This window comes from Ascaphus truei, chromosome 4, assembly GCF_040206685.1.
Source record: "Ascaphus truei isolate aAscTru1 chromosome 4, aAscTru1.hap1, whole genome shotgun sequence".
Classification (NCBI taxonomy): domain Eukaryota; kingdom Metazoa; phylum Chordata; class Amphibia; order Anura; family Ascaphidae; genus Ascaphus; species Ascaphus truei.
This window is the reverse complement of record NC_134486.1, coordinates 392,008,672-392,036,605: the sequence shown is the minus strand read 5'-3', so window position 1 is coordinate 392,036,605 and position 27,934 is coordinate 392,008,672. Positions and strand designations below refer to the sequence as shown.

Genomic DNA, 27,934 nt, shown 5'->3' with positions numbered 1-27,934 from the left:
CTGGCCGCAGTTCTCACCAGGGGGTGGGGGTTCACAAAGGAGTGACCACAAGTCTCTGGACCACGACTCTACCCCCAATCCTAGACAGTTCAGGAACAATTCCAGGTCCCCCAACTCTATGAGTGGTCTTGTTCGCCCGGAGGTCTCGCGTGAAGGGGGGGGGGGTACTGTAAGGAATCCACTTCTCAGTTTACTGATTGCCTTGCCTTACAGACAAGTGCAGTCCTGGAACACTTCCCCTGATTTTACTGCAGCCTGGATTCACTTACTAAAGCAATACTGTCACACGCCCCATCTGCTATTGGTTCACTGACCTTTAAGTACTGCCTTCCCACAATGCTCCCTGCCGAGCATAGTCCTTCCTGGATGTCACTAACTGTTCTGCCACAAGCCCCTGGCTTGTTATTCTTGTTTCCTGAGACCGGCTGCTATGGTTACGCAGCGGTCTGTTCCTGTCTCCTGTGCTGAAGCGGAGTACTCTCCTTGTTGACTTCAGTTCCTGGTTTCCTGAGAACGGCTGCTATTGTCACGCAGCGGTCTGTTCCTGTCTCCTGTGCTGAAGCGGAGTACTCTCCTTGTTGACTTCAGCTCCTTGTTTCCTGAAAGCGGCTGCTATTGTCACGCAGCGGTCTGTTCCTGTCTCCTGTGCTGAAGCGGAGGTTTCCCCAGTGTTTTCTTCAGCTCCCTGGTTCCTGGGGCCGGCTGCTCATTCTCTATTGCAGAGGCCGTGTCCTGGTTCCTGCACTGAAGTGGAGGATTCTCCAGCCCGCTCAGGACTCTTGCGCTGAAGCACTGGTTTACCAGTGCAGCCAGGCGGTGTGCCCACTCTGGTCTGCCTATCCTTTCCTGAGACCAGTACCATGGGCCATGGTCGCCGCACGCGCAGAGGCAACTCCCACGCTCCTAAGCTGAAGCGGGGTACTCCTGACTACCTGTTGCCGAACTCCTGCTTAAACAATGTTAACCCTGATGTCTCCGATCCTGACCCTGGCTTGTCCACTGGCGATGCTGCCTTCTCTAGTCCTGACCCTGCTACGTACGACTACGAACTGCTCAATCCGGATCCGCCTGCGCGGTCTAAGGTCGGTGCTTTTACAACCCCACCTCAGCCACGCGGTCCGATCCAGGTTTGTGGCGAGCACAATCGTGACAGTATGCCGTGAGTCGAAGAGTCCTGCGGATCGGTCCGAGGATTTGGGGGGGGAGGGGGGAGACCGCGGTTTCCCCTGCCAAGAGTGCAGAAGCAGAGAGAGAAGTGGATAGATGCAGCTTCCTTTAGTAGAGCTGATAGAGTTATATATCTGGTGGACCAATGCCCTCACCCCACTGCCTGGGGTGATGGGGAGAATCCAAGCCCCACCGCGAGTTTAACTTCGGGGGTGGGCCACGGGGTATTGAAGCCCTAGCCCAGACCATCCTGTCAGAGGAATTATCGGAGTGGGAGGAGAGCAGAGTAATAAGTACAGCTTGGCTGGTCTTGTTGCGGCTACTGGACGCCACTACCGTTGGGAGTTGCTTCTCTGCCAATAATGAGACTATCCTTTTTGTTACCAAAGACTGTGTGTGAATTGGAAGCTATTACCTGGGACCCAAGGGGTTCTTCTATACAGGTCCTGCCCCATATTCCTGGGAGTATAGAAGATGGAGGCGCTGCACCACTAAGAGATCATGGAGGCTACCACCCCACCCCACCGTGGAGACTGAGACCTTCTTTAAAGAGGTGGATACTAACAACTTGCTGATGGCAAACAGCAATCACAAAAATACATGGAAGAGTAATATACCAGGAGGGCAATTTATTAGACTCAGACGAAACTGCAGTAATTTAGAAGTTTTTAACGAACAGGCCAACAAACTGTCTTCTAGATTTAGAGAGAGAGGTTATCCCAAGAAACTACTTGAAAAAGAGATCATGAGGGTACGTAAAATGGATTGTAGTGATATGTTAATTCAAAAAGGATCTAGGAAAATAAATAAAGCAGGACATATGGCACAAGATGATACTCTTAATGTGGCCTTTATCACTGATTTTAATTCTGTGCATAGGGACATTGAAAAAGTTTTTACTAAGTACTGGGGTATCCTGTGTAATGATCCCATTTTGGGGTGTCATTTAAACAAAAAAACGCGTTTTATTTACAGAAGAGCAAAAAAATTTAAGAATTTATTAGCACCAAGTTATGTCCATCAAAATACTGACACTCTATCTCAGAGGAATTGGTTAGGCTCTAAACCTAAGGGTAATTTTATTTGCGGCAAATGTTCAATTTGTAAATATCAACATCCTGACAAAAGTAAATTTCAATCTAAGAATACTAGTAAAGTTTTTAACATTGATGATTTTATTCTATGTACGACCACACATATTGTTTATTTATTGGAGTGTGCATGTGGTTATCAATATGTAGGTAGGACCAAACGCAGCCTTAAAGTTCGAATACAAGAACATGTCAGAAATATTAAAAATGGTTTTGAGAAACATAGCATGTCCAGGCATTTCTGACTCACCATAAGAGGGATCCCTCTAGTCTGACTTTTAAGGGGATTCAACATATTCCTGTCAATAGGAGAGGCGGAGATAGAGTTAAAGTATTATTTGCGAAAGAAACTTACTGGATACACAAACTAGATACTATGTCCCCGAAAGGGTTAAACGAGGATGTTGACATTTGGGCACTTTATTAATTGTTTTAGCCCTTTTCACTTCCCTGCTGTATTTAACCAGTGTGTTTTATCTCCGTTCTTCCTAGTCTGTATTCTGGTCTAGATTTTAACTTTGTTGTCCATGTTTATCTTACTAATACTGTGTTTCTTTTATTACAGAACATTTTTACTTATTTATGTAGCTTTTTCCATTGTTTTTTATTAGGATGTATTTTTAACAGAGTTGTCAATAAAGTTGTTGTTTTAAGAAAGAGTGCTCACATTTCCCTAGTCACTATGACTAGCAAACAACCCAGAGGTGTGATTAATTAAATTTTGATTGGTTGACCAATGGGGTTTGTTTGTGAGGTATATATAGACCTCTGGGAAATGTAAACATTATCCCTGAAGAAGTAGTTATTACTACGAAACGCGTTGGAAGAACTGCATCTATGATCTATGCGCCTTTTTATAGCATTGCTTTTATCATCTGCATCACTGTGTGGAACTTTTTTAGCCTGTGAAAGACTTTTTATACACTTTTGCCGACGGATCCAAGACTCGCGGACACAGTGACGTCATCACGCGGCGTCCCGCAACGAAGCAGTAGCGTGTTACGCCGTGGTGAAGCCTGTAGCTAACAGACTCCCCTCCCTGTGTGGCGGTTTCAATTAAGGAGCCCCAACAGCCACTCCGGACACTACCAAACCCGTAGGGGAACCTTTGGGGGCTATCATCAGGAACGGAGCTCAGCTGGCCTGAAGGGTTACTCCCTATGGAGATGATGACAGCATGAGAAGGAGTTCCTAGAAGAGTCCTGGAATACAGCTGCTGCTGAGAGTGCCCGCCGAGAGGAATAAGTACACCACTTCCACACCAGCAGTCATCGAGTGGTAACCAGTGTGTTCACACACTCAATGCTTTTATAATCATACTTGATGTACGCAGAATATATATATTTTTATTTAATATACAATTGTATTACTTACTTCACCATTTGCGTTGTGCGCTGTTTTTTGTTTCCATACCACCCCAGAAGCCCGGTCCTGGCTCCCCAATACCATCGCGGGAAGCTCAAGCCCTCCTGTTCCTCACAGGTATGCACCACACCGCATGTAATCTGCCCTCATGCACCCTAGACACCACCGTAGAGTCTGGGGGAAAGGGGGAAGCAGGGTTACATGTATATTATTGTCCAGATGTATTTATATACTATGTGAATGAATCTAATAGAAAAAAAAAGGGTGACCTGTGTTGATCTCAAGTAAAACAAAGATGCTGGCAGCTTTCTTCTTGGGTGCAACAAACTCCCTTGACAAACCTAAGAAAAAGAGAAGAAAAAAGCGCCCGATCTTCGTGTAATAACATTAAAAAATTTAATAAAGCATGTTTAAAGACGATTCAAAACTCACAAAAGTACGATATAAAACAGCATTGTATGAGTTATACTCATGTGCAGGAGTAGCCTCGAGGTGCCGCCGCGTCTCCGCTCTTCCACTGGGGATACTAGAGATGTCGTCACTCCTCATCAGTGGTGTAGCAAATAACAAGTTCCTCCGACAACCACATTCCTATGGTGCAGGTTCCCACTGATGAAAGAGTCCCAGTATACCGGAGCAATGTTTGGCTTACTCAAACCTCTTGGCTAATATTAAAAGTCAATGAGCACTAAATCATGCGCAATGATAACATCCCTACGCGCTTCCTCAGACTTTCTCTGACTTCTTCAGGGGTAATGAATAGGTTAGACCAGAACAGGGTTTAAATATATCCCTTGACCAATCAAATGGAGACATCACATAATTACATAATGTTATACACTTGATCTTAAAAGAAATACAATGAGTGAGATTGCTAATTACTTCAATTAAAAACACAATAAGCTGGTGTAACCCATCTACCCCCCCCCCCCCGGTAGCAGATCGGACCTCTAGGGTATTGCTGAGGGTGGAGGGTGGATTACATATGTCTGGGTGGTGCATACTTGCTGGGAACAGGAGGGCTTGAGTCACCAGCGATGGTATGGGGGACAACAGGGACAACAGGTGGGGCTAGCTCTTCCCTCACCCCCTACGCAGGGTGAGGGGCACTGGTCCACCACAGTTCTATAAGCTCTACTCAGGTCCTGCCTGCGCTCCTCCTCCAAATGTAATACATCACTCCACTCTCAACATAGGACTCTGCTTAGACTCTTGAACTGACTAAATAGGCTGTGCGCTGCCCTTTATGACTTTGGCAGGCCCCTCCCCTATGTCTCTTGCCTTAGACACAGAGTCAGGGTGCCTACCACCACCAATCAGAGCAGGGCTTGAAGCGTGGGAAACGCATGATAACTACTGGCAGCCTGCCCTTAGAGAGACTTACACCAGTAGGAGGAAAGACATACAGTATAGCCCAAATTCTTACCAGGGCTACACTGGACATAGAAAAAACAATGTTAAAGCAACCATTGTCATGGTACTTGAATGTTAAACATTTATTTACAAATATTCATAAAAAAACACACATTTGTATTTTGTTAGATTTAATTTAAGGCTATATGCTAACGGTGGAGGTTTTCTGTTGCCTTTTTCACCCAACATAACTTAAAATGTATATGGTAAACCTACCCAGCCTAGAAATATTTCAAAGCAAGTACAAACCAACCTCACACTGATGATACCCATCAAGGTTGAAACATGTCTGTGAGTGGTTTGTATTTGCTTTGCTAGTCCCATACTGTGTTTAAAAGCTGTGTGAACAGCGATACATCAGTTTAAATGGGGTCCATGTGAATGGATATTCCAGGCAAAAGAAACATTGTGTGTTCATTTGCATGTCATTTCCCCGAATCCCGATAATGGTTTAAAGGCAGTGTTGCAGACCTGCCTAAGACATGTGAATGTGCTCACAAGTGATTATATATATAATACATACATACATATATACAGTAGCGACAAAGTTTATTCTAACACGGCAAGCACCGCGTTTTTAAAAAAACGCGTGCGCCGCGCGGCTGTCTCCGGCCGAAACCTGGCCGGGTTTCGGCTGGGTTTTCCTGCGCCTCGGGCGCTTTCAATAGTAAGCGCCATAGCGGCGCTTATTTATTGAAGCGGTTTTGGCCGGTTTTTCCTGCGCCTCGGGCGCTTGCAATAGTAAGCGCCATAGCGCTTATCTATTGAAGCACGGGAAAGCGCAGGAAACTCCGGTTTTAAACCGGAGAATGGACCTGCGGCTAGCCCGCTGCGATCCCGGCCAGCTCCCATCTTTACAGCAGCGGCAGCTTTTATTCTAACACTTCCCGCACGGCAGGATGCGCGCGGGAAGCGTGGTGATGCGGCTTGTCGCGGCGTCACTGTGACGTCACAGTCACGTGCGCGCCCGGCTTCCCCGGCTTCCCCGACACGCCTGGAGTTTAAAGTGAGGTAAGCGGGGGTGCGGGGAAGCAGAGGGGCAGAGCAGGAGCTGGGTTCGGGGTCGGGAAGGGGGGCTAAAATGCTCGCGAAGTGGAGGGGGGTGCGCTGAGGAACACGCGGTGGCGCGTGGTCTAGACCGGGCGCCAGCTGGAGTATATCCCGGAGTGCCGCCGGTAAAAGTAGCAATAAAAGCTGCAGCTACTGTATTTAGAATAAACTTTGTCGGGACAGTACATACATACATACATATATATACATATACATGTATATACATACACATATATACATGTAGAGGTATCAGTACCGTGTTAGCCAAGCTTCAATAATCAAAAAATAACTGACACAAGTGAACTTTCTTCCCATGAGCGCTAAAGGCCATGTCTGTACATACTGTGCTATATGTATGCACCCACAGCTGTCTCTCACACATGCTAATACTCCTTGTTTTTCCATCCCTATACACCAATGGGGACAACAAAGTATCCACACACACTTTTAGTTGTGCTACAAACTCTCACATTTCCACACCCACCCACACCATTTATATCCACTCCCACTCCACACACACCTTTTGTAAAGCACTGTATATACTGTGGGCTTTCCATTCATTTTTATTCACACTCCACACACACACTCTTACATCACTTGCTTTCAGGAACCTTTTGACACCTCTAGCCATAAAACACATCCACACTGGGGGAAGGACCAGCACAGATAACATTCCAAGAGACACTGTTTATAGTATACCTTTTGCTTGCTTCTTTCATTGTAACATCGCCGGAAGAAGAGATCAGTGTATCTGGAAAGCTCGCACAAATAAAAGCATTTCGTTAGCCACAGAACGGTATCATCTATTTATTTTTTGATTACACATACTGCTGCGACACACTTTATTCGAGCAAATAACCAGTATGTACCTGGCAGATACCTGGAATGCGCCGCTCCTCACCTCTGACAAGCCGCGTTGCGTTTACCTTCCCAGCCACGGTTCATGCCTGGCTGACGGGCGGCTGATCTGTTAAATGATAATGATCAGGATTTAATAGGCTGCAATGTTTCGCGTGTCCACCAGATGGCATAAATTCATGAATTGTAATGCAGTATATAATACTGAATATATATATACTGTATAACAACAACCCCTATAACCCCTAACATACAGTACTGTACACATACAGTACTGTATATGCACATACATAAATGATACTATGGGCCGGCGGGGGCGAGATGTGTTTGCAGCAGAGAGAGATCCGCTGCTCTCTCTCTGCGCAAACATCGGCACATTAAAAATTATTTTAAATACATTTTTATTTATACTGTAGATGTGCAGGGGGTCTCGGGAGCTGAACCGCACTGGTTTCAGGTCCGGGGACCCCCTGCTTCCCGAGATACAGACCCCTTTATGAGGTGCCGGTATCCCTCTGCGTTTTAAGGTCCCGAACACGTGATCGCGGCCTGTTAAACCAAGCAGAGGGATACCGGCACCCCCAAAAGGGGCCTGTATCTCGGGGAGCAGGGGGTCCCCGGACCTGAAACCAAAATGTTTCTGCTCCAGTGACCCTCTGCACATGTACAGTATAAATAAAACATACTGGACACCTAACAAGCTCCTATTAAACCCCCAAAATACCCACAACATATATATAAGCATATGAGTGTCAGAGGAGTGCTACTGAGCATGGCAATATGCATTAAAACCAGAGACATAACATAAAACACAGACAAAGCTCAGTTTTTAGCACATCTAGTGAGACTCATACACGGTACAGTGCCTAAATATATATGGATAAATATCTAATAAGTAAATGGTCTTTTAGTTTGACATTTTTGGCCAAAATTGTTGTAAGCCCCTGAGCCAACGCCAAGGCAGACCACATATCAGGGGTCCCTAACGCTAATATAAATTCTTAATAACCTGTTTAATAACAGGAAGAATGATTTATAGTAAATCTGTCAATATTAGCTGCAAAGTTCTGTCTGACTGAAGCTTTTATTAACCTGTACATTACCAGGAAAAGCACTCTGTATTAGAGATGTCACAGCCAAACTGCAAGCAGGCAAGTTCCCCTGAGTGGAAGATGCTATGGAGTGAGCCCATAACCATTTGAATGTGGGAGGGGGTGAGCTTAAATTAAGTAGGAGGTTGCCAACCTCCAATCATTTAAATGGTTATGGGCTCACTCCATAGCATCTTCCACTCAGGGGTACTTGCCTGCTTGCAGTTTGGCTGTGACATCTCTAATACAGAGTGCTTTTCCTGGTAATGTACAGGTTAATAAAAGCTTCAGTCAGACAGAACTTTGCAGCTAATATTGACAGATTTACTATAAATCATTCTTCCTGTTATTAAACAGGTTATTAAGAATTTATATTAGCGTTAGGGACCCCTGATATGTGGTCTGCCTTGGCGTTGGCTCAGGGGCTTACAACAATTTTGGCCAAAAATGTCAAACTAAAAGACCATTTACTTATTAGATATTTATCCATATATATTTAGGCACTGTACCGTGTATGAGTCTCACTAAATGTGCTAAAAACTGAGCTTTGTCTGTGTTTTATGTTATGTCTCTGGTTTTAATACAGTATAAATAAAACACATATATAAATAAACACTCGTTCTTTACCTTAGCGGCTATGCGCAATGGTAACGAAGCAGCATTTCTGTATTTTTAATAATATTGTACAGTGAGCAGGGGGTTCCCTGAGCCAGAAATCTAAACTCAGGGGGCCCCCTGCTCCTGCTCAATATTATTAAAAATACAGAAATGCTGCTTCATTACCATAGTGTATAGCCGCTAAGGCAATGAAAGGGTTAACCCACTGTGCCCGCTTTATTGTGGGTTGCGGGGGTGGGTGAAGGGGGTATTTGGCCCTTGGTGTGAGTTTAGGACTTGCGGGGGGGTTGCGGGTGCACTTAACCCCTTCACGACCGTAGCAGTTAATACCGCTAAGGTCATGAAGGGGTTAAACACTCCCGCGACCCCCCCCCCGCAAGCCCAAAACAACCACCGTTGGGGCTAATACCCCCTTCACCCACCCCCACAACCCACAATAAAAAATAATCACACACAGCATCCCCGCAATACATAAATAAATAAATAAATAAATACAAATAGTGTACATGTGCAGGGGGTCTCTGGAGCTGAACCGCATTGGTTTCAGGTCCGGGGACCCCCTGCTTCCCGAGATACAGACCCCTTTATGAGGTGCCGGTATCCCTCTGCGTTGAAGGCCCCGATCACGTGACCGCGGCCTGTTAAACCAAGCAGAGGGATACCGGCACCCCCTAAAGGGGCCTGTATCTCGGGGAGCAGGGGGTCCCCGCACCTGAAACCACAGCGGTTCTGCTCCGGAGACCCTCTGCACATCTACAGTATGAATAAAACACACACATCAATAAAGAATCGTTCTTTACCTTAGCGGCTATGTGCTATGGTAATGCAGCAGTATTTGTGTATTTTAATAATATTGTACATTGAGCAGGGGGTTCCCTGAGCCAGAAATTAATGCTCAGGGAACCCCCTGCTCCTGCACAATATTATTAAAAATACAGAAATGCTGCTTCATTACCATAGCGTATAGCCGCTAAGGCAATGAAGGGTTAAGGCAGAATAAACAATAAATACATTACATACATTTTTTTAATGTGTGTTTTAAACCTCCCTGCCTTCACTGTAATCTATGTAAAAAAAACCCTCCCCCTATTTTGTGTTTTAAACTTCCCTGCCTTCACTGTAATCTATGTAAACCCCCCTCCCCCTATTGTGTGTGAAGCTTCCCTGCCTTCACTGTAATCTATGTAAACCCCCCCTATTGTGTCTGCTAAAATTCCCTGCTTTGACTAATCTGTGTAAGCCCCCCTCCCCCTATATATGTGTCAGTTAAATCTGGCTTGCCTGTGTTTTCTGTGAGTGCAGTGTACTGAATGTAAATGTGGGGAGGGGCAGTGTACTGAATGTAAATGTGGGGAGGGGCAGTGTACTGTATGTAAATGTGGGGAGGGGGATCCCGTGTAAAAAACCACACCCACACCCACTACCCACTACCCACCTGCACATGGCCCCTCCGCTGCTGCAAAAAAGAGACAAAAATTAAAACATACAAAGTAATGTCCCCTAATCCCTTAATCACCATAGCGGTTATTAACCGCTACAGTCATTAAGGGGTTAACCCACCCTCACCCACCACTCGGGATGCCTACATACCCTCCCACACTAACCCCCCCGTGAGGCCTAACCAACCAGTACCCACAAGGGAGGCCTACCCACATACCGATGGGGAAACACCCCCTCCCCACCCCCAGTACCCACAATAAAAACAGCACAGTGACCCACAATAAACAGCATTATATTTATTAAATACATTACCCACCCCCTGTGCCCCCCCATAAATACAAGATTTATCCTTTTACATACAGGGTTCATAACGCAGCCCCACGCGAGTCCCCGGTGGGCTGGCGGGGCACCTGGACAGACCTACAGTTTACCAGCAGCCCTTTTTACACAGATTCTGGAGGCCTGCTGGTGGATCCCGCCAGCACCATGGCCCCCAGGTGGTCTCCTTGGGAAACCGTGGGCCACAATTGGGTCCCCACGGTAGGCCCAAGGATGTCTGGGAGCCTCGGGTCAGACCCACAGGTGTCTGCGGGGCCTCGGGTGGTTCCCTCGGGGGTCTAGGGAACTCACGGGTGCTCACTACGGGTCCGCGGTGCCCCCACAGAAGTGGGACCACACATCATCATCCCTGCACCTATGGGTCGGCGGTGCCCCCACAGAAGTGGGACCACACATCGTCATCCCCGCAGACTATGGGTCGGAGGTGCCCCCACAGAAGTGGGACCACACATCGTCATCTTCGCATGTGTCACCCGTGGAACCCCCAGCCTGATACCCTTGGGATACCTGAGAATACCCGCAGGTGGTCTCCAGAGGTCCCACGCAGAACCACGGAACCAACCCTGAATGTAAAAAAAATAAACCTGGCCTATACATTCAATACATACACCCTCCCCCCGAACACCTACAGTACAATAATGTGCAAAATAACTATTATCCAGATATGGATAATAGATTAATTGCCCATTATTAAAAACATTAACTAGCATATTCAAATAAATAAAGTACTACTGACCTCATCAATATGAAGTGTCCGTCGCCAGCAACCTCCTTGTCTTGCCCACACCATACATAGCAAATACAAAGCCAATACATTGCAAGTACATTCAGATATCAATTAACCCCTTAAACACCTTAACAGATAATAACCGCAAAGGTGATTAAGGGGTTAAGCCACACTGGGCCGATACCCACCCTTCACCCATGAATTTGTACAGTGGCTTCATCATGCAACTATATATATATATACTGTATATATATATACAGATATATATATATATATATACATATATATATATATATATATACACAGTATATATATATATATATATATATATATATATATATATATATATATATATATATATACACAGTATATACACACGATGAGCCAATATACAAATAAATGCAGAAGGGTTATCAAAACCATACTGTCCTACAACCAAACACTTCTCCATACATACACACTAAATTAAAATCAATTTCCTTTAATATTCATAACTGATCTCTCAATCTAAATCATCACTAAACCTCTGAAAAGCCATTTAAACAACTTACATTCCAATATAAATTATGCCTAAATATCTATGCACCATCAATCAATTAGCAATCATTATTTACATCCCTAAACAATTCACACTACATCCCGAACAATGAAACATTAACAAATTCACGCCTAGACCGACAAAAATACAACCTTTACAACCAAGCCTATCCCTGACCTTCCTCAAACACACAATACAATATCAAGGAATACATCTATCTAATTTTAAAATACTTTAAACTCACAATAAAGCATAGCAGCATACACAAAATAATTTAAAACACATCTAATCCAGCTTTTAAAACATCATCATTTCTTACCCTGAATGTATACTGTATATCTCTCTAGACATATATACATACATACATACAGTGGCAAGAAATGATATACCACAAAAAAAAAAATACACATGTTAAAAAACGTATATGGTGCATAGATATTTAGGCATCATTTATATTGGAATGTAAGTTGTTTAAATGGCTTTTCAGAGGTTTAGTGATGATTTAGATTGAGAGATCAGTTATGAATATTAAAGGAAATTGATTTTAATTTAGTGTGTATGTATGGAGAAGTGTTTGGTTGTAGGACAGTATGGTTTTGATAACCCTTCTGCATTTATTTGTATATTGGCTCATCGTGTGTATATACTGTGTATATATATATATATATATATATATACTGTGCATATATATATATATATATATATATATATATATATATATATATATATATATATATATATATATATATATATATATATATATATATATATAGTTGCATGATGAAGCCACTGTACAAATTCATGGGTGAAGGGTGGGTATCGGCCCAGTGTGGCTTAACCCCTTAATCACCTTTGCGGTTATTATCTGTTAAGGTGTTTAAGGGGTTAATTGATATCTGAATGTACTTGCAATGTATTGGCTTTGTATTTGCTATGTATGGTGTGGGCAAGACAAGGAGGTTGCTGGCGACGGACACTTCATATTGATGAGGTCAGTAGTACTTTATTTATTTGAATATGCTAGTTAATGTTTTTAATAATGGGCAATTAATCTATTATCCATATCTGGATAATAGTTATTTTGCACATTATTGTACTGTAGGTGTTCGGGGGGAGGGTGTATGTATTGAATGTATAGGCCAGGTTTATTTTTTTTACATTCAGGGTTGGTTCCGTGGTTCTGCGTGGGACCTCTGGAGACCACCTGCGGGTATTCTCGGGTATCCCAAGGGTATCAGGCTGGGGGTTCCACGGGTGACACATGCGAAGATGACGATGTGTGGTCCCACTTCTGTGGGGGCACCGCCGACCCGTAGTCTGCGGGGATGACGATGTGTGGTCCCACTTCTGTGGGGGCACCGCCGACCCATAGGTGCGGGGATGATGATGTGTGGTCCCACTTCTGTGGGGGCACCGCGGACCCGTAGTGAGCACCCGTGAGTTCCCCAGACCCCCGAGGGAACCACCCGAGGCCCCACAGACACCTGTGGGTCTGACCCGGGGCTCCCAGACATCCTTGGGCCTACCGTGGGGACCCAATTGTGGCCCACGGTTTCCCAAGGAGACCGCCTGGGGGCCATGGTGCTGGCGGGATCCACCAGCAGGCCTCCAGAACCTGTGTAAAAAGGGCTGCTGGTAAACTGTAGGTCTGTCCAGGTGCCCCGCCAGCCCACCGGGGACTCGCGTGGGGCTGCGTTATGAACCCTGTATGTAAAAGGATAAATCTTGTATTTATGGGGGGGCACAGGGGTTGGGTAATGTATTTAATAAATATAATGCTGTTTATTGTGGGTCACTGTGCTGTTTTTATTGTGGGTACTGGGGGTGGGGGGGGTGTTTCCCCATCGGTATGTGGGTACTGGGTGCTTGTGGGGTACCCTTGTGGGTACTGGGTGGTTAGGCCTCACAGGGGGGGTTAGTGTGGGAGGGTATGTAGGCATCCCGAGTGGTGGGTGAGGGTGGGTTAACCCCTTAATGACTGTAGCGGTTAATAACCGCTATGGTGATTAAGGGGTAAGGGGACATTACTTTGTATGTTTTAATTTTTGTCTCTTTTTTGCAGCAGCGGAGGGGCCATGTGCAGGTGGGTAGTGGGTAGTGGGTGTGGGTGTGGTTATTTACACGGGATCCCCCTCCCCACATTTACATACAGTACACTGCCCCTCCCCACATTTACATTCAGTACACTGCCCCTCCCCACATTTACATTCAGTACACTGCACTCACAGAAAACACAGGCCAGGCAGATTTAACTGACACATATATAGGGGGAGGGGGGCTTACACAGATTAGTCAAAGCAGGGAAGCTTAGCAGACACAATAGGGGGGGGTTTACATAGATTACAGTGAAGGCAGGGAGGTTTCAAACACACATTAAAAAAATGTATGTAATGTATTTATTGTTTATTCTGCCTTAACCCTTCATTGCCTTAGCGGCTATACGCTATGGTAATGAAGCAGCATTTCTGTATTTTTAATAATATTGTGCAGGAGCAGGGGGTTCCCTGAGCATTAATTTCTGGCTCAGGGAACCCCCTGCTCAATGTACAATATTATTAAAATACACAAATACTGCTGCATTACCATAGCACATAGCCGCTAAGGTAAAGAACGATTCTTTATTGATGTGTGTGTTTTATTCATACTGTAGATGTGCAGAGGGTCTTCGGAGCAGAACCGCTGTGGTTTCAGGTGCGGGGACCCCCTGGGGGTGCCGGTATCCCTCTGCTTGGTTTAACAGGCCGCGGTCACGTGATCGGGGCCTTCAACGCAGAGGGATACCGGCACCTCATAAAGGGGTCTGTATCTCGGGAAGCAGGGGGTCCCCGGACCTGAAACCAACGTGGTTCAGCTCCGGAGACCCCCTGCACATGTACACTATGAATAAAAATGTATTTCAAATGTATTTCAAATGTATTTATTTATTTATTTATGTATTGCGGGGATGCTGTGTGATTATTTTTTATTGTGGGTAGTGGGGGTGGGTGAAGGGGGTATTAGCCCCAATAGTGGTTGTTTTGGGCTTGCGGGGGGTGGTCGCGGGAGTGGTTAACCCCTTCATGACCGTAGCGGTATTAACTGCTACGGTCGGGAAGGGGTTAAGTGCACCCGCAACCCTCCCGCAAGTCCTAAACTCACACCAAGGACCAAATACCCCCTTCACCCACCCCAGCTACCCACAATAAAGCGGGCACGGTGGGTTAACCCCTTCATTGCCTTAGCGGCTATACGCTATGGTAATGAAGCAGCATTTCTGTACTTTTAATAATTTTGTGCAGGAGCAGGGGGCCCCCTGAGTTTAGATTTCTGGGTCAGGGAACGCCCTGCTCACTGTACAATATTATTAAAATACAGAAATGCTGCTACGTTACTATAGCACATAGCTGCTAAGGTAAAGAACGAGTGTTTATTTATATATGTGTTTTATTTATACTGTACATGTGCAGAGGGTCTCCGGAGCAGAACCGCTGTGCTTTCAGGTCCGGGGACCCCCTGCCCCTCGAGATAAAGGCCCCTTTAGGGGGTGCCGGTATCCCTCTGCTTGGTTTACAGGTCGCGGTCACGTGATCGGGACCTTAAAATGCAGAGGGATACCGGCACCTCATAAAGGGGTCTGTATCTCGGGGGGCAGGGGGTCCCCCGACCTGAAACCAGTGCGGTTCAGCTCCCGAGACCTCCTGCACATCTACACTATAAATAAAAATGTATTTAAAATAATTTTTAATGTGCCGATGTTTGCGCAAAAAGAGAGCAGCGGATCTCTCTCTGCTGCAAACACATCTCGCCCCCGCCGGCCCATAGTATCATTTACAGTATGTGCATATACAGTACTGTATGTGTACAGTACTGTATGTTAGGGGTTATAGGGGCTGTTGTTATACAGTATATATATATATATATATATATATATATATACAGTATATATACTGCATTACAATTCATTATTGGTGACGGCTTCAAAGAGAACAGCTCGCAAGCGCCCCCATGTGTTTTTACACGGCATTGCAGTATTGCAGCCAGCCGGAATAAAATGCTTCAATCCCTGCCGGGAAAATAACGCTGTACACTCCGGCAGAAAACGATCACAAACCTTAATACACCGGGGTATACCCAAATTCGCGGGACTAGCTGAGCGAGAATAAAGTGTGTCGCCACTGTATATAAATACACATATATATACACATACATATATATATATATATATATATATATATATACACATAATATTAGCAAATAAAAATAATATAGTATTTTAAATTCATATATTAAACAATTATTTAATAAGAATCCACTACTGGAGTGGTCACATACATAGTACAAAGCACCATCTGACTGTTCTCTATTTTTTTTTTCTACTGTAGTTTTCACCAGTGTTGGGTAAAGTCTTGAGCATATACAGTAGTTAGTAGCACAATTGACTCTTTTCCTGTATACCAGGCAATCATTTCAGTAGTTTTTGACGCTATTACATTACATTAGTACACTAGTTTGGGTAAAGCGTTTAGCATTCAAATTGCACCTTCGACTCTCTGTTAGTACAGGCATACCCCGCTTTAAGTACACTCACTTTAAGTACACTCGCGAGTAAGTACATATCGCCCAATAGGCAAACGGCAGCTCGCGCATGCGCCTGTCATCCCATCCTGAACAGCAATACCGGCTCCTGTACCGAAGCTGTGCGCAAGCAGGGAGACAATAGAGCCTGTTACACATGTGTTATTTACATCACTTATGCATGTATATAACGATTGTAGTACAGTACATGCATCAATAAGTGGGAAAAGGTAGTGCTTCACTTTAAGTACATTTTCGCTTTACATACATGCTCCGCTTTACATACATGCTCCGGTCCCATTGCGTACGTTAATGCGGGGTATGCCTGTAATACACTAGTCAATAATTTCCAGTATGTTTAATACAGTTATATTATGCTGGTGTTGGGTAAAGTCAAGTGTTTGGCATATACTGTAGATAGCCCCAGCTACTTTTTGCTAGTAACATTACATTATACCGTTATTAGTTACAATGTTTGGCACTGATAGTACCAACTGAACTCTCTCTGCTTGTATAATAAGCAATAATTTTACGTTTCTTTACCACGGTTATATGACGCCATTAATTATTATATTAGGTTTACTGGTTGGCATACATATGTTATCTCTCCCTGCTCGTATACCAGCACATCATTTTAAAATTAATACATTTTTTGGTAAACTTGTATTTTATTCATTTTGAATAGATTCTGGTGTACAGAAAATGAAAAGAGTGTGGTGGGGGGAGGGAGTAATAATGAAGAAATCGGGGGTTGGTTCATGCATGACATTACTTTTTTACACTTTTAAAGTTATAGTCTCAATAAAGGCATTATTATGTACTATCTTTCTTTTTTATATTTCACAGTTCCTCTTCTTTTTTTTTTTTAAAAAACATTTAGTTTACCATATGTCTAGATGAGTCTCTATTTGTCAGTCCACTCATGCTAAGGAATACAAATGGCAGGAAGCCAAAAAATTCATTTGCAAACAACAAAACTGCACAATTTGACAAAACATTTGTTATTGTTTCATAACTGTGAGATAGATCATATCAAGTTTATGGGACTTGAACAGGTCAAATGAAACAAAAGAGCTGGAGATAGGGATAAAATCCTTAAACAAAGGGAACCATTTTGGCTTTATGAGTTAGACACCAAGGTACCTAAAGGTCTTAACGAACAAATTGATCTTGACCCATTTTTATGAGTTCTCATTTTATATATATATATATATATATATATATATATATATATAGATTTTTTATATATTATATTATTATTTTATGATTATATGTTTAAAGAACGTATGTATTTTTTTTTATGATACAAAGACTAGTTTCAGTCATGTATATTGATTATTTTTAGATTTGCTTTATATATATATATATAAAACAATATATATATACGGTATATACTTTTTACCTCACAGGAGAATTGATCTACATAACCACATATATAACATTATTTGTCTCAATACATATTCTAATTTGTCACCAACTTTTATTTGGGGTTAATAATTGATTGATAAAAGGACTGTACAGTAAGTGGTCTAATATGTGTAATGAATATTCCACACAGGGACATACCAATTGTTGATATTGATTAGCTAATCATTGAGGGTATGTTAGGAGATTAGAGGAATAGGGCCACCAACTTTGACGAAGCCCTATGTGCAATAAGCGTAAGGTTGTTGAGAGACCATTGTGTGGTAGCAAAGATGAGTTACACTCAGCATGTCATCCTCCGCAAGCAGCAGCCATCAGAGCCAAGAGGAAGCAATGCTGTAAGAGAACAGCAGGACCGCGTGTGTGAGACAGCGTCAAAAATCACAGTGCAGGTGAAATATTGAGAGACGGCATCTCCTTGCTTCCGGAACTAAGTGACAGGTGCAGGGACCGGAGGCATAGTCGAGTGGAGACCTGCCTGAACTGCCAGCTTGAATCACCATGATCTGCCAGTTTTCGTGCCAGTGCTACCCCACACCCGCCGGTGTTAACTCACATGTGAGTGAGCTATATTATTTTTATTTGTTTTTTTATTACAATTTCTTACAAACAATGTGCTTGTCTGATTTTTCTTCTTTCTATATCACATCTTGTAGTTGTGACTATTTGGGATATTAGTTTATTTTCCAGTCTATTTAGTTCTGTTATTGGTTTTTCAAAAAGAAATTCCAGGGGTTGAAATCCACTGGCTGGTTCAGTATTCTCTGTAGCGAGCTGTGTTTAACTGTCCAAAGTTTTTTAATCGTTGTGCAGCCCAACTACATGTGTATCAAGGATCACTGTTACCCACATCTTTTTGGGCATAGTGGGGAGGATCCTGAGTATATTTTAGCCTGTTTAGTGGGCATCAGATACCAACTGTATAACACCTTGTACCCATTATCTTTTATTTTGGTGCAGATCAAGCTTCTTGCTATAGCCTCAAATATATAATTCCAATCCCCATTATCTGCATTTCTTTATTTTTTGCATCAGTGTTTCATAAAGTGTTTGGCCTACAGATTGCACCATCTACTTTACTCTCTGTTAGCAATATGCTAGCCAATCATTTCCAGTTGGTTTAACACCATCACACTTAACCAGTGTCGGATAAGGTGAAGTATTTGGCATACAGATAACTTCACTTACTCTCTACTTGTATACCAGCCAATAGTTTCCAGATGGTTTAACTTTTAGTAACTTAAAAAAACAGTGTCAGTTAAGTTTTCAAATGCAATAGTCATGCTACCATTTTTTTATTTACATTTACAATTCTAAAAGTTGTATTGTGATTGTCAAAAGACAATTTTTTTCGTCTTTGGTATTTTTTTATTTCTTGGTAGGCTGGGCAGCATGTCTAAGTGAATGCATGCTCTCTCTCTCTCTCTCTTCTCCAATCCCTTCTGACATATAATTGGACCCCTCCTACTAGTAGAGTAGATGAGGGGTTACATTTTGAAACCTGTCACAATACAAGGGTGACTGTTGCATGTACCTTCTTGTGGAAGTACTGTACATCTGCAACACCTGTGTAGGGAAACTGGGGATTTTACCCACAATATAAACCATATATTTCCCTACATCAAGATTTGTGGGTCAATGACTCTTGAACATCTGTGATGGCTGGCCATCCATGGCTGTAAATACACCCGGAGACTGGGCTGCTGTGGAAGGAAGCAGCAGGTGGTTCTGGAAGAAGGTGACCTTGGAGCATTGCTCCATTTTTCAAGTCAAATTAGTAGAGGTTAAAAAAGAAGGTAATTCTCCTGATGACTCAACCCTTGAGTTGAAAACATTACGTGTTCCTCACAATATGTTTTTTGAGATATTTAACATTTTTTCAGATATACCTTTGTTTATTAATACTTTATATGACTTGATCCTAATTTTAACATTTTCAATGCTTTATATAATTGTTCCTATTAATATTAGTACATTTAAATTTTAGTGTAATAATATTTATAATAGCCATTCTGTGAAAATAATACAATGTGATGTCTTCCCTTTTTTGGAGGATATGATGTCACCTTAATGGAAGGGAAGCATATGGTACAGTATCTGATTGGATGGCTTCCCTCCCTTTTAAGGTCATATCACATCACCAAAAAAAGACAAGGCCTCACATGGTACATCCACCAAACGGATTGGTTAATGTACAGTATCATGTGATTCCATTAATTTTGGTAGAGAAGTAATTCTCTGCTAAACTTGATGCCTGTTCACATGGTACATTCACCAATCTGATTGGTGGATGTACCATGTGTCAATCAAATGTGACATCACATGCCTTATATAAGGCCTTCCATGTCTCATTTGACAGGAAGGAGATGACGAGGTAATATTCACCTGTACAAGAAAGAAGAAAAGAAAATCTACTTATCGATTCATTCTCTTCAAGCAATGGTGGATCCTGGACTTCAGCACATCCAGAGAGGATCATTGCTTCGTTGGTCAAGAGTCTATTGGTGCTGCAGTTGGATGATGAACCTTCACAAATGGGCAAAAGTGCAACTAGCCATATTTGGCTTATAGCACTGATGACCATTACTGTGTGTTGGGGGGGGGGGGGTTGCAGGAGGGGTTAACCCATTAATTCCTTAATTACCATAGTGGTTACTACCCACTAAGGTAATTAAGGGATTACTGGCCAGTAGAGATTGTTTTAAGTGCCACTGAGGAGGAGGATGGCTTTCATCCTGGCTGGGATAAGTACTAGTATAATTTACTATAGGGTGGCTATTGATTGCTTTTGAATGGGAAAAAGCGCTATTAGCAAGATCTACGTATGGTGGGGGTGGAGGTGGTTGGGGGCAGAGGGAGTGGGTGATGGGGTTAGTAGTGTGCCCATTGATTGCCTATGTGGCTATCTGTTTCCCCGTTGACACCATAGATAACCACAGTGACAATCAATAGAGTTGATGGCTATTTGATTTTATTGTATTGTATACTGTTTTATTGTATATAGTAAAGTGCATTTTTTTAAGCTTCAAAAATGGGTTAAAGCTCTTTTAGCCCGCTCTGGCTAATAGGGCTGTTGCCCATTACTATGTCTAGTGGGGGTTAAGTGGGTAGATGAAGGGATAGTTACTCTGGGGAAGGTGGTTAGGCCTCCCGGGAGAAGTGGAAGGCTTAACCCCTTAATTACCATAGAGGTTACTACCCACTAAGGTAATTAAGGAGTTACTGGTGAGTAGCTAGTGTTTTAAATGTTGGTGGCATTGAAGAGGAGGACAGCATACATCCTGGTATGGGTAAGTACTACACTACCGACACACTTTATTAAAGTGTGGCCGGTACCGCAAGCCGGGAGATTTCCCGGCTTGCTAGTGGCCGCCCCTCGGCGTGCCGCGCGTCATAGACGCGCGGTCACGCGTCTTCGGGAGCGTGCGCCCCCTGCACGCGCGTCCAGGGGCTCCCCGAGGGAGCCCTGGTGTCCCGCGATCGCGGGACAGCGGCAGGGGGTTCCGGGGGACCCGGCGGACCCGGCAGCGGTAGGGAGAGCGCCCCGATCGGAGGGCGCTCTTCCGCTGCTTCGGCGCGCGCCCGTCACTCTCGGGCGCGCGCCAGGCTACTGCTGCGGCCAAGAACGGGCAAATGCTCGAATAAACTTGGCCGCAGCAGTATTTTTATTTACTTTTAGTTACCATTGATTGTTTTGAATGGGCAAAAGCCCTATTATCCAAGTCTGGGAAGGGTGAAGGGGGTAGTTGCCACCGGGGACGGTGGTTAGGCCTCCTGGGGGGTAGCGGTAAGGTTAACCCCTTCAGTGCCTTAGAGGTTAGCCACTAAGGTAATGAAGCTCTATTTTTATGTTATTTTATAGTACATACAGTAGAATTGAAGAAGGGTTTCTCCAGAGCTTAACCACATTACTTTCAGTTCTGTGGATCTCCTGCTTCCCGATGTATTGACCTCAGTATGGGGTGGTGGTATCTCCTGCAAGCTGAAATGTCCTGGTCATGTGGGCTGTGATTCTGGACATTTAACTTGAAGGAGATACCGGCACCTGAAATGGAGGCCTGTATTTCAGGAAGTACGGGGTCCCCAGACCTGTAATTAAGGCAGTTCAGCTCCCGAGACCCCCTGTGTAGGGAGACTCAGAGAGAGGGACCGCTTCACTCTGCTTTATCTGCGCAGCTTTTCCAGACTGGAGCAGCCTGGTAGGATTAACACAGCAGGAGTCCCATTCAGAAGCATTATTTATAATTTATTTATAAAATATTTTACCAGGAAGTAATACATTGAGAGTTACCTCTCGTTTTCAAGCATGTCCTGGGCACAGCATGGACCCCTGCTGCATTAATCATTATAGGAATTTCCCCCTACGCTGGACCGTGATCATGCTTAGCCACAATCATGGCCACACTTTGGCCGTGGTCCACCCCCTCAAAGTTATGCGCATGGAGATCTTGGGTCATGCTACACCTGCATATATGGCTAACACTATTAACAGTAGTCTTAAGATTTAAGCCAAGTACTGTCCTCGGTGGACAATTTTCATCAGCATCCTCCCTTTTTTGGTGCACAGAAGCAATCTTTTTCTATAACATACCATTAATATCTGTACACTAAGTGCAGTTAATCCTGTGCTCCAAAACAAGCAACATTTTTTTTGGTGACAATGATGGTACAAATGTAGGCATTTTTGATTATTAAACAGATTCCTATAAGTGCATTTTAAAATTAGTTTTCGATGCACCAAGTCTGCACCACAAAAGACATCTGTGGTGCTTAGTACACCCAGGAATTAAGTCCTGCACTAACAATAATATTTTACTTGTTTCACATACACTGGCGACACACTTTATTCGAGCTCGGCTATTCCCACGAATTCGGGTATACCCGGGTGTATTGAGGTTTGTGACTGTTTTCTGCCCGAGTGCATTGATGTATTTTCCAGGCAGGGATTGAAGCATTTTATTCCCGCTGGCTGCAATACTGCACAGTATATATATATATATACTGCATTACAATTCATGAATTTATGCCATCTGGTAGACACGCGAAGCATTGCAGCCTATTAAATCCTAATCATTATCATTTAAAAGATCAGCCGCCCGTCAGCCAGGCATGAACCCAGGCTGGGAAGGCAAACGCAACGGGGCTTGTCAGAGGTGAGGAGCGGCGCATTCCAGGTATCTGCCAGGTACATACTGGGTATTTGCTCGAATAAAGTGTGTCGGTGCAGAACTGAACTTCCTCTGCTTCTCTCTTTAATAGTTATGAGAGGGAAGTCACAAAGATAAATCCAAAATCCACAGTCTGGCTAGCTCACATAATACACAATAATGTCAAACCTTTGAGGGAGCATTGTTAGCGACACGGAATGGTTGCTTAGTTCTGCAGCTTAGAGTAACAAGGAGAGACAACGGAAAGGATAGGGAGTGATCACAAAACCATACTAATTGTGTAGTTAAATAATAAATGAGGTAATCAAATGGTGGGTGCAAACTGTGAACTGACTAGTGAATCAGAAAAAGGGGGGAAGGGAAACACAAAATGATTGTGCCCCTAAAAGAATTCACTAAACTGCACACCACTAGGTGTAAAAAATAACTTTTAATAAATTGACTTAAAACATATATTACCAAAGATAGGTGTAACGTGAATTAAAATAAATTAAATCAAAAAGTATCAAGCATCTATGTCATCTAGTGTGTATGATATTAATATCCCATTTTACCAGCTAATGATGGTGGGATTCAAAGGCATAGGATGCAATAAGTCAGGGTATTATCCCCCCTGGATCAGCTGTTAGACCAGATGGTAACTGTATAGAAGTCAGCGAGAACGATTAAGGAGTGATGAATATCCTATCCCCCTAGCATGAACATACCGTTAGCTAATAGGTGATTGTGGCTATCACATGAAATGCATATCCTATAAATGCAAGGGCTAGCACTCACAGCCTCAATGTTGACAAGTACACAGCATATACTCTATAAGAGTGCATACACACAGATATAGGAGGGATGGCCACAGTACTCGCTGACTACACAAACTAGACTAAATGAGCCATGTTCTGTGATCTAAACATACTGAACCAGGAACCTAACAAAACTACATTAAAACAGCTCCAAGTAGGAGACTGACAACATTGCACGTCCAACGCGCGTTTCCCGCCAGCAAAGGAGCTTCTTCAGGGACAAATTTTCCCTCCTATATCTATAACTAACTTTTTAAAGAGATCAGAGTATGAAGAGAAATTGGGCCTTTGGTGGGAAACCAGATCTCTGTCGGCATCTCCATTTAATACATAACCACCTGTATTCTCTTATGAAGATGATCAACACTCCATATGTAGGCCCATGCAACTTGCCAAACAAGAAAACTTAAAATCACTGTGTCCAAATTATGATCTATGTGAGCTACTTAAGCAACTTAAACAAAATAAATAAATAAGAGGTTACAAAATAGGATGTTTCACAAATTGGACTTGGAGGTAGACAGAGAAACATAGTCTAACACATGAGACTCTCGGTACAGTAAACGACATGGCCAACACCGAATTATAAAAGAACATCAGGACCAGATGGAAGACCTGACTAATCTTGGCTGGAGATGCAAAATATGACTGAAGCAGTTCATCTTCAGGACATACCTACGTATAAAAAAACCTTTTTGCATTTATCCTCCAAACAAATACAAACACCACTGTCAAAATTGATAGGGCTCATCGGGTGCTTAAAGCCAGGTCCATCCGATCCACCACTGGATGTTGTGGTCAAATTGCATAATTTCCTGACAAAATTTCTCTCATGAAGAAAGCCAGAGAGATGAAGGTGATATTATTTGAAAATTCAGAGATCCTGATGTTTAATGACCTGGCATTGTTCAGACTGTAGAAGAGAAAAAAACATAAAGGAAATTACAACTCACTTAAGAAATAATGAAGCCCAATATAGATGCGGCTTCCCATTTTGTCTCACAATTACACACCAGGACTCAACAAGAGTGCTCAGAGCAGAAGAGATCTGGTGTAACTCCTGATAATATCGATGAAAGAAAAAGAACCCAGTCTTATAGCACTCGTACACAACAATTGTATAGTGATAAGTTTAAAATACTTTATTTATAACTATGAATAAAAAATAGGGTGTTAAAATATGATTAAATAATATGTAGAACAGCACGTGACTGTATCCTTTTGTAACCCACCCTTGTATAGGTGGGTAGATATAGTATGATCCCTGATTGGTACTAGAGATCAAACGCTATTAATTATAGCGACCTAAAATATAGGAGAGGAGCCAAAGAATACCCACTGAAAAGAGACTGTCTCTATTAGAGTGTATCTAAGCGTAAATGCGCTCTAGAGGGATACACTCATGGTAATGTGGCATATATTCCGCTTGGTTAAACCTATAGGTATCTCCCCCTCATAGAGAGATTTCAATTAATGCTGTATAAATTCATCCATATAATGTGAGCTACATCTCTATAAGGGATATTGCCTATTCTCTAAAGTGCAGGCTATTGAGCAAGCAGTGATAGCTATTGTAAAGTGTAGAGCTAGAGCAGCTATAGGAGATCACCTAAACACCTAGGGGGTAATGTAAGCCCAGATATATGCTCCTGCAGTATTGGGTAGGTTGTTGGTGATGTCTGCTGTTCTGCTGTTTACACAGTGCCCCTTACTGTTATAGCACACTGTGAACTTGACTGCCACATGCATACACTGTGTGCTCCTTGGTTTTTTCCCTCAGCACACCAGGGTCTGGTCATGCGCAGAAAATGGAAGCTGGTGTAAAGGCAGCTTCCACAGTGATGCGTGGGTGAGTGTGATATTTATGCTAAACTGTAGGGATTACTGTATACACATAATAGTTACTACTCAGCAGATGTACGTGTAGTAACTCCTGATACACTGGGCTTGCCAGCACTACATACGACTCAGACCGAGAGGCCTTCTAGCGGACCCCCAGCACTACCAAGAAGACACCACTGGATCCAAGTTTTTACAAAGAAGATCACCAGAGCGAACATACTGTAGCAACGGACTCCAGAGCTGAAAAGGACACCAATTGAGAGACAATATACAGGGCAGAGAAAGGTCCATATACTCCCTGCAGAATTGCACACAGTGCAAACTCATGTGTACTGCATGGGCTAACTGTGAGTACCAGCGGTGACATATTTTAGCAGGGATGTCCAGGCTCCCTGTACACTCCCCATGGCATAAAAATAACCCTCCTCACAAAATTATATATAGGGACGAAGCTCTTCATAGGGATGAAGCTGTTATTTCTTGACTTCACTGCTTTAATAGACTGAATACATACTCCCATGCCCCCCCCCCCCAGACAGATAGATATAAAAAGATAATAGCCACAATAATGAAATAATAAAACAAAAGTATGTATATAAATTATAAGCCTTTATATTTCCCTATATTACAACCATATATTCTAATGCCTGAGTGCAGGGAAACATCTGACATCCACCGCCTTAGTCCGTTCTCTGCCCTGTTCCAACCTGATGAATGATTGACCGAGTTAGTGATCCCGCTGGGTTCTCAACACTGTTAAATCCAGTTCTGATAGACCCTACTTTTGTAGCTGTATACTTTTTATATTTGCATTTTCATTCTTATTGTTGTATAGTTCCTTAATGGTTGGCTATGCCTTGTGCACTAGGAGGGGGCTAAGCTCACAGATCTGTTCTGATTCCCTACAGAGGCCTGGCATTGATTATGTTGGCATATTGACATGGTGACGATCAAAACTGGATCTTTAAACTGTCAGGCACATACTGAATTTATAAAGTTAATTGTGAAATATCTTTAAAAGAAAAAAAGAAAATATGTTTATACGGGTCAATATATATATACTGTATATGGAAAGAATAGAAACAAAAACAAAAATAGGGATTTTTTTATTAACACTTGAATGTTTTTAGAAATATATATTTTTCCCAATTACTAATAGGTGTTTATTATCAACCTGTGTAGATAGTAATTAGCAATCAGTTAGTTTCACTAGTGCTGTTGTATATGAATGTATTTTCTGTATAGCACTTAAATGACTTTTTGTTACTCAATTTTTCTTAATGTTTCCTCATAAAACTCCCATTTTATAATGTAACCCATAATATACCCACCAAGGCCATACAAAGCACATATGTCTTCTATAGTCAGTTTATTTACACTGTGTACAGGCAGTCCTCGTTTTACAACGCTTCGCTTTACAACGAATGGCTTATCCAACGCTATGCAATGCATACCTATATTAATTTTTACAACGCCAAAATGGCTTATCCAACACTCTTACAATGCTTTGCAACGTTGTGTAGGTGTGTATATACTGTATATACACATTGACATAAACAACGTTTCAAAGCGTCGTACTGTAAGAGCGTTTATATATAATATTATACTATATAATATTATATTATACTATATAATATATTATTTATTATGTTATATTATATATATAATACAGTATATAACTATATAATTTATGTGTGTGCTGCATATCTTATTGCCTGCATAAAATATTTGGTATATTTTAGTGTTAAAAATGCCTTCAGGAACGCAACCTTTCTTTTAAATAGTGTTAATATGGGAAAACGTGTTTCGCTTTACAACGTTTCGCTTTACAACGCCATTTTGAGTAACGCATTGTTTTGGATAACCGAGGACTACCTGTACTCAATTCCTCTCACTCTGTTTACAGTCAATGGTTGCCTTGGCAGCGGATCAATAAGGACATGGCATTATGGAACAGACACTATGACGTCACTCCGCTAGAACGTCGCCAATCAGGATGCATGGCAAGCTACTCTGCCAATCTGTATATGGAGTTAAGACATCGGGAGCACCACAGGGATCTGGAAGCCATTACATCATGACGCTGATGAGGACGCCAACGGGATGACTTCACATGATGAGGAGGTTCTCTTTTGACACCACTCCATATTACCAGAGGAGATTTGGTGCAGGAACTCTCGTGAGAATACAGAAGAAGATTCCTATTGGATGATATACCAACATATGATGTCAGCAAGGAAGGAGATTTTAACAGAGCGACGGCGCTGGATGATGAGGGACTGAATTGGACTAATTAGACTATTCATGACACCTGGTCTGGGGCTAAAAGAGGGTTGAGTTTTTGATTGTGCACATTATGCAATTTCTGCTTTTGAGAAAGGCCTGTGTGGCTGAATCATTAAGGGCCTCATGCAGAGAGCAGTGCAAAAATAAATTGGAGATGTTAATAAA

At 42.8% G+C, this 27,934-nt stretch overlaps 1 long non-coding RNA gene across 1 annotated transcript; it reads left to right on the top strand.

Moving 5' to 3' along the window:
* Nucleotides 1-1,139: 1,139 nt before the first annotated feature.
* Nucleotides 1,140-27,934, top strand: LOC142493883 (uncharacterized). Its single transcript, XR_012801222.1, has 3 exons — nt 1,140-3,583; nt 17,985-18,234; nt 27,390-27,934. It is a non-coding gene; the product is annotated as an uncharacterized LOC142493883 (long non-coding RNA).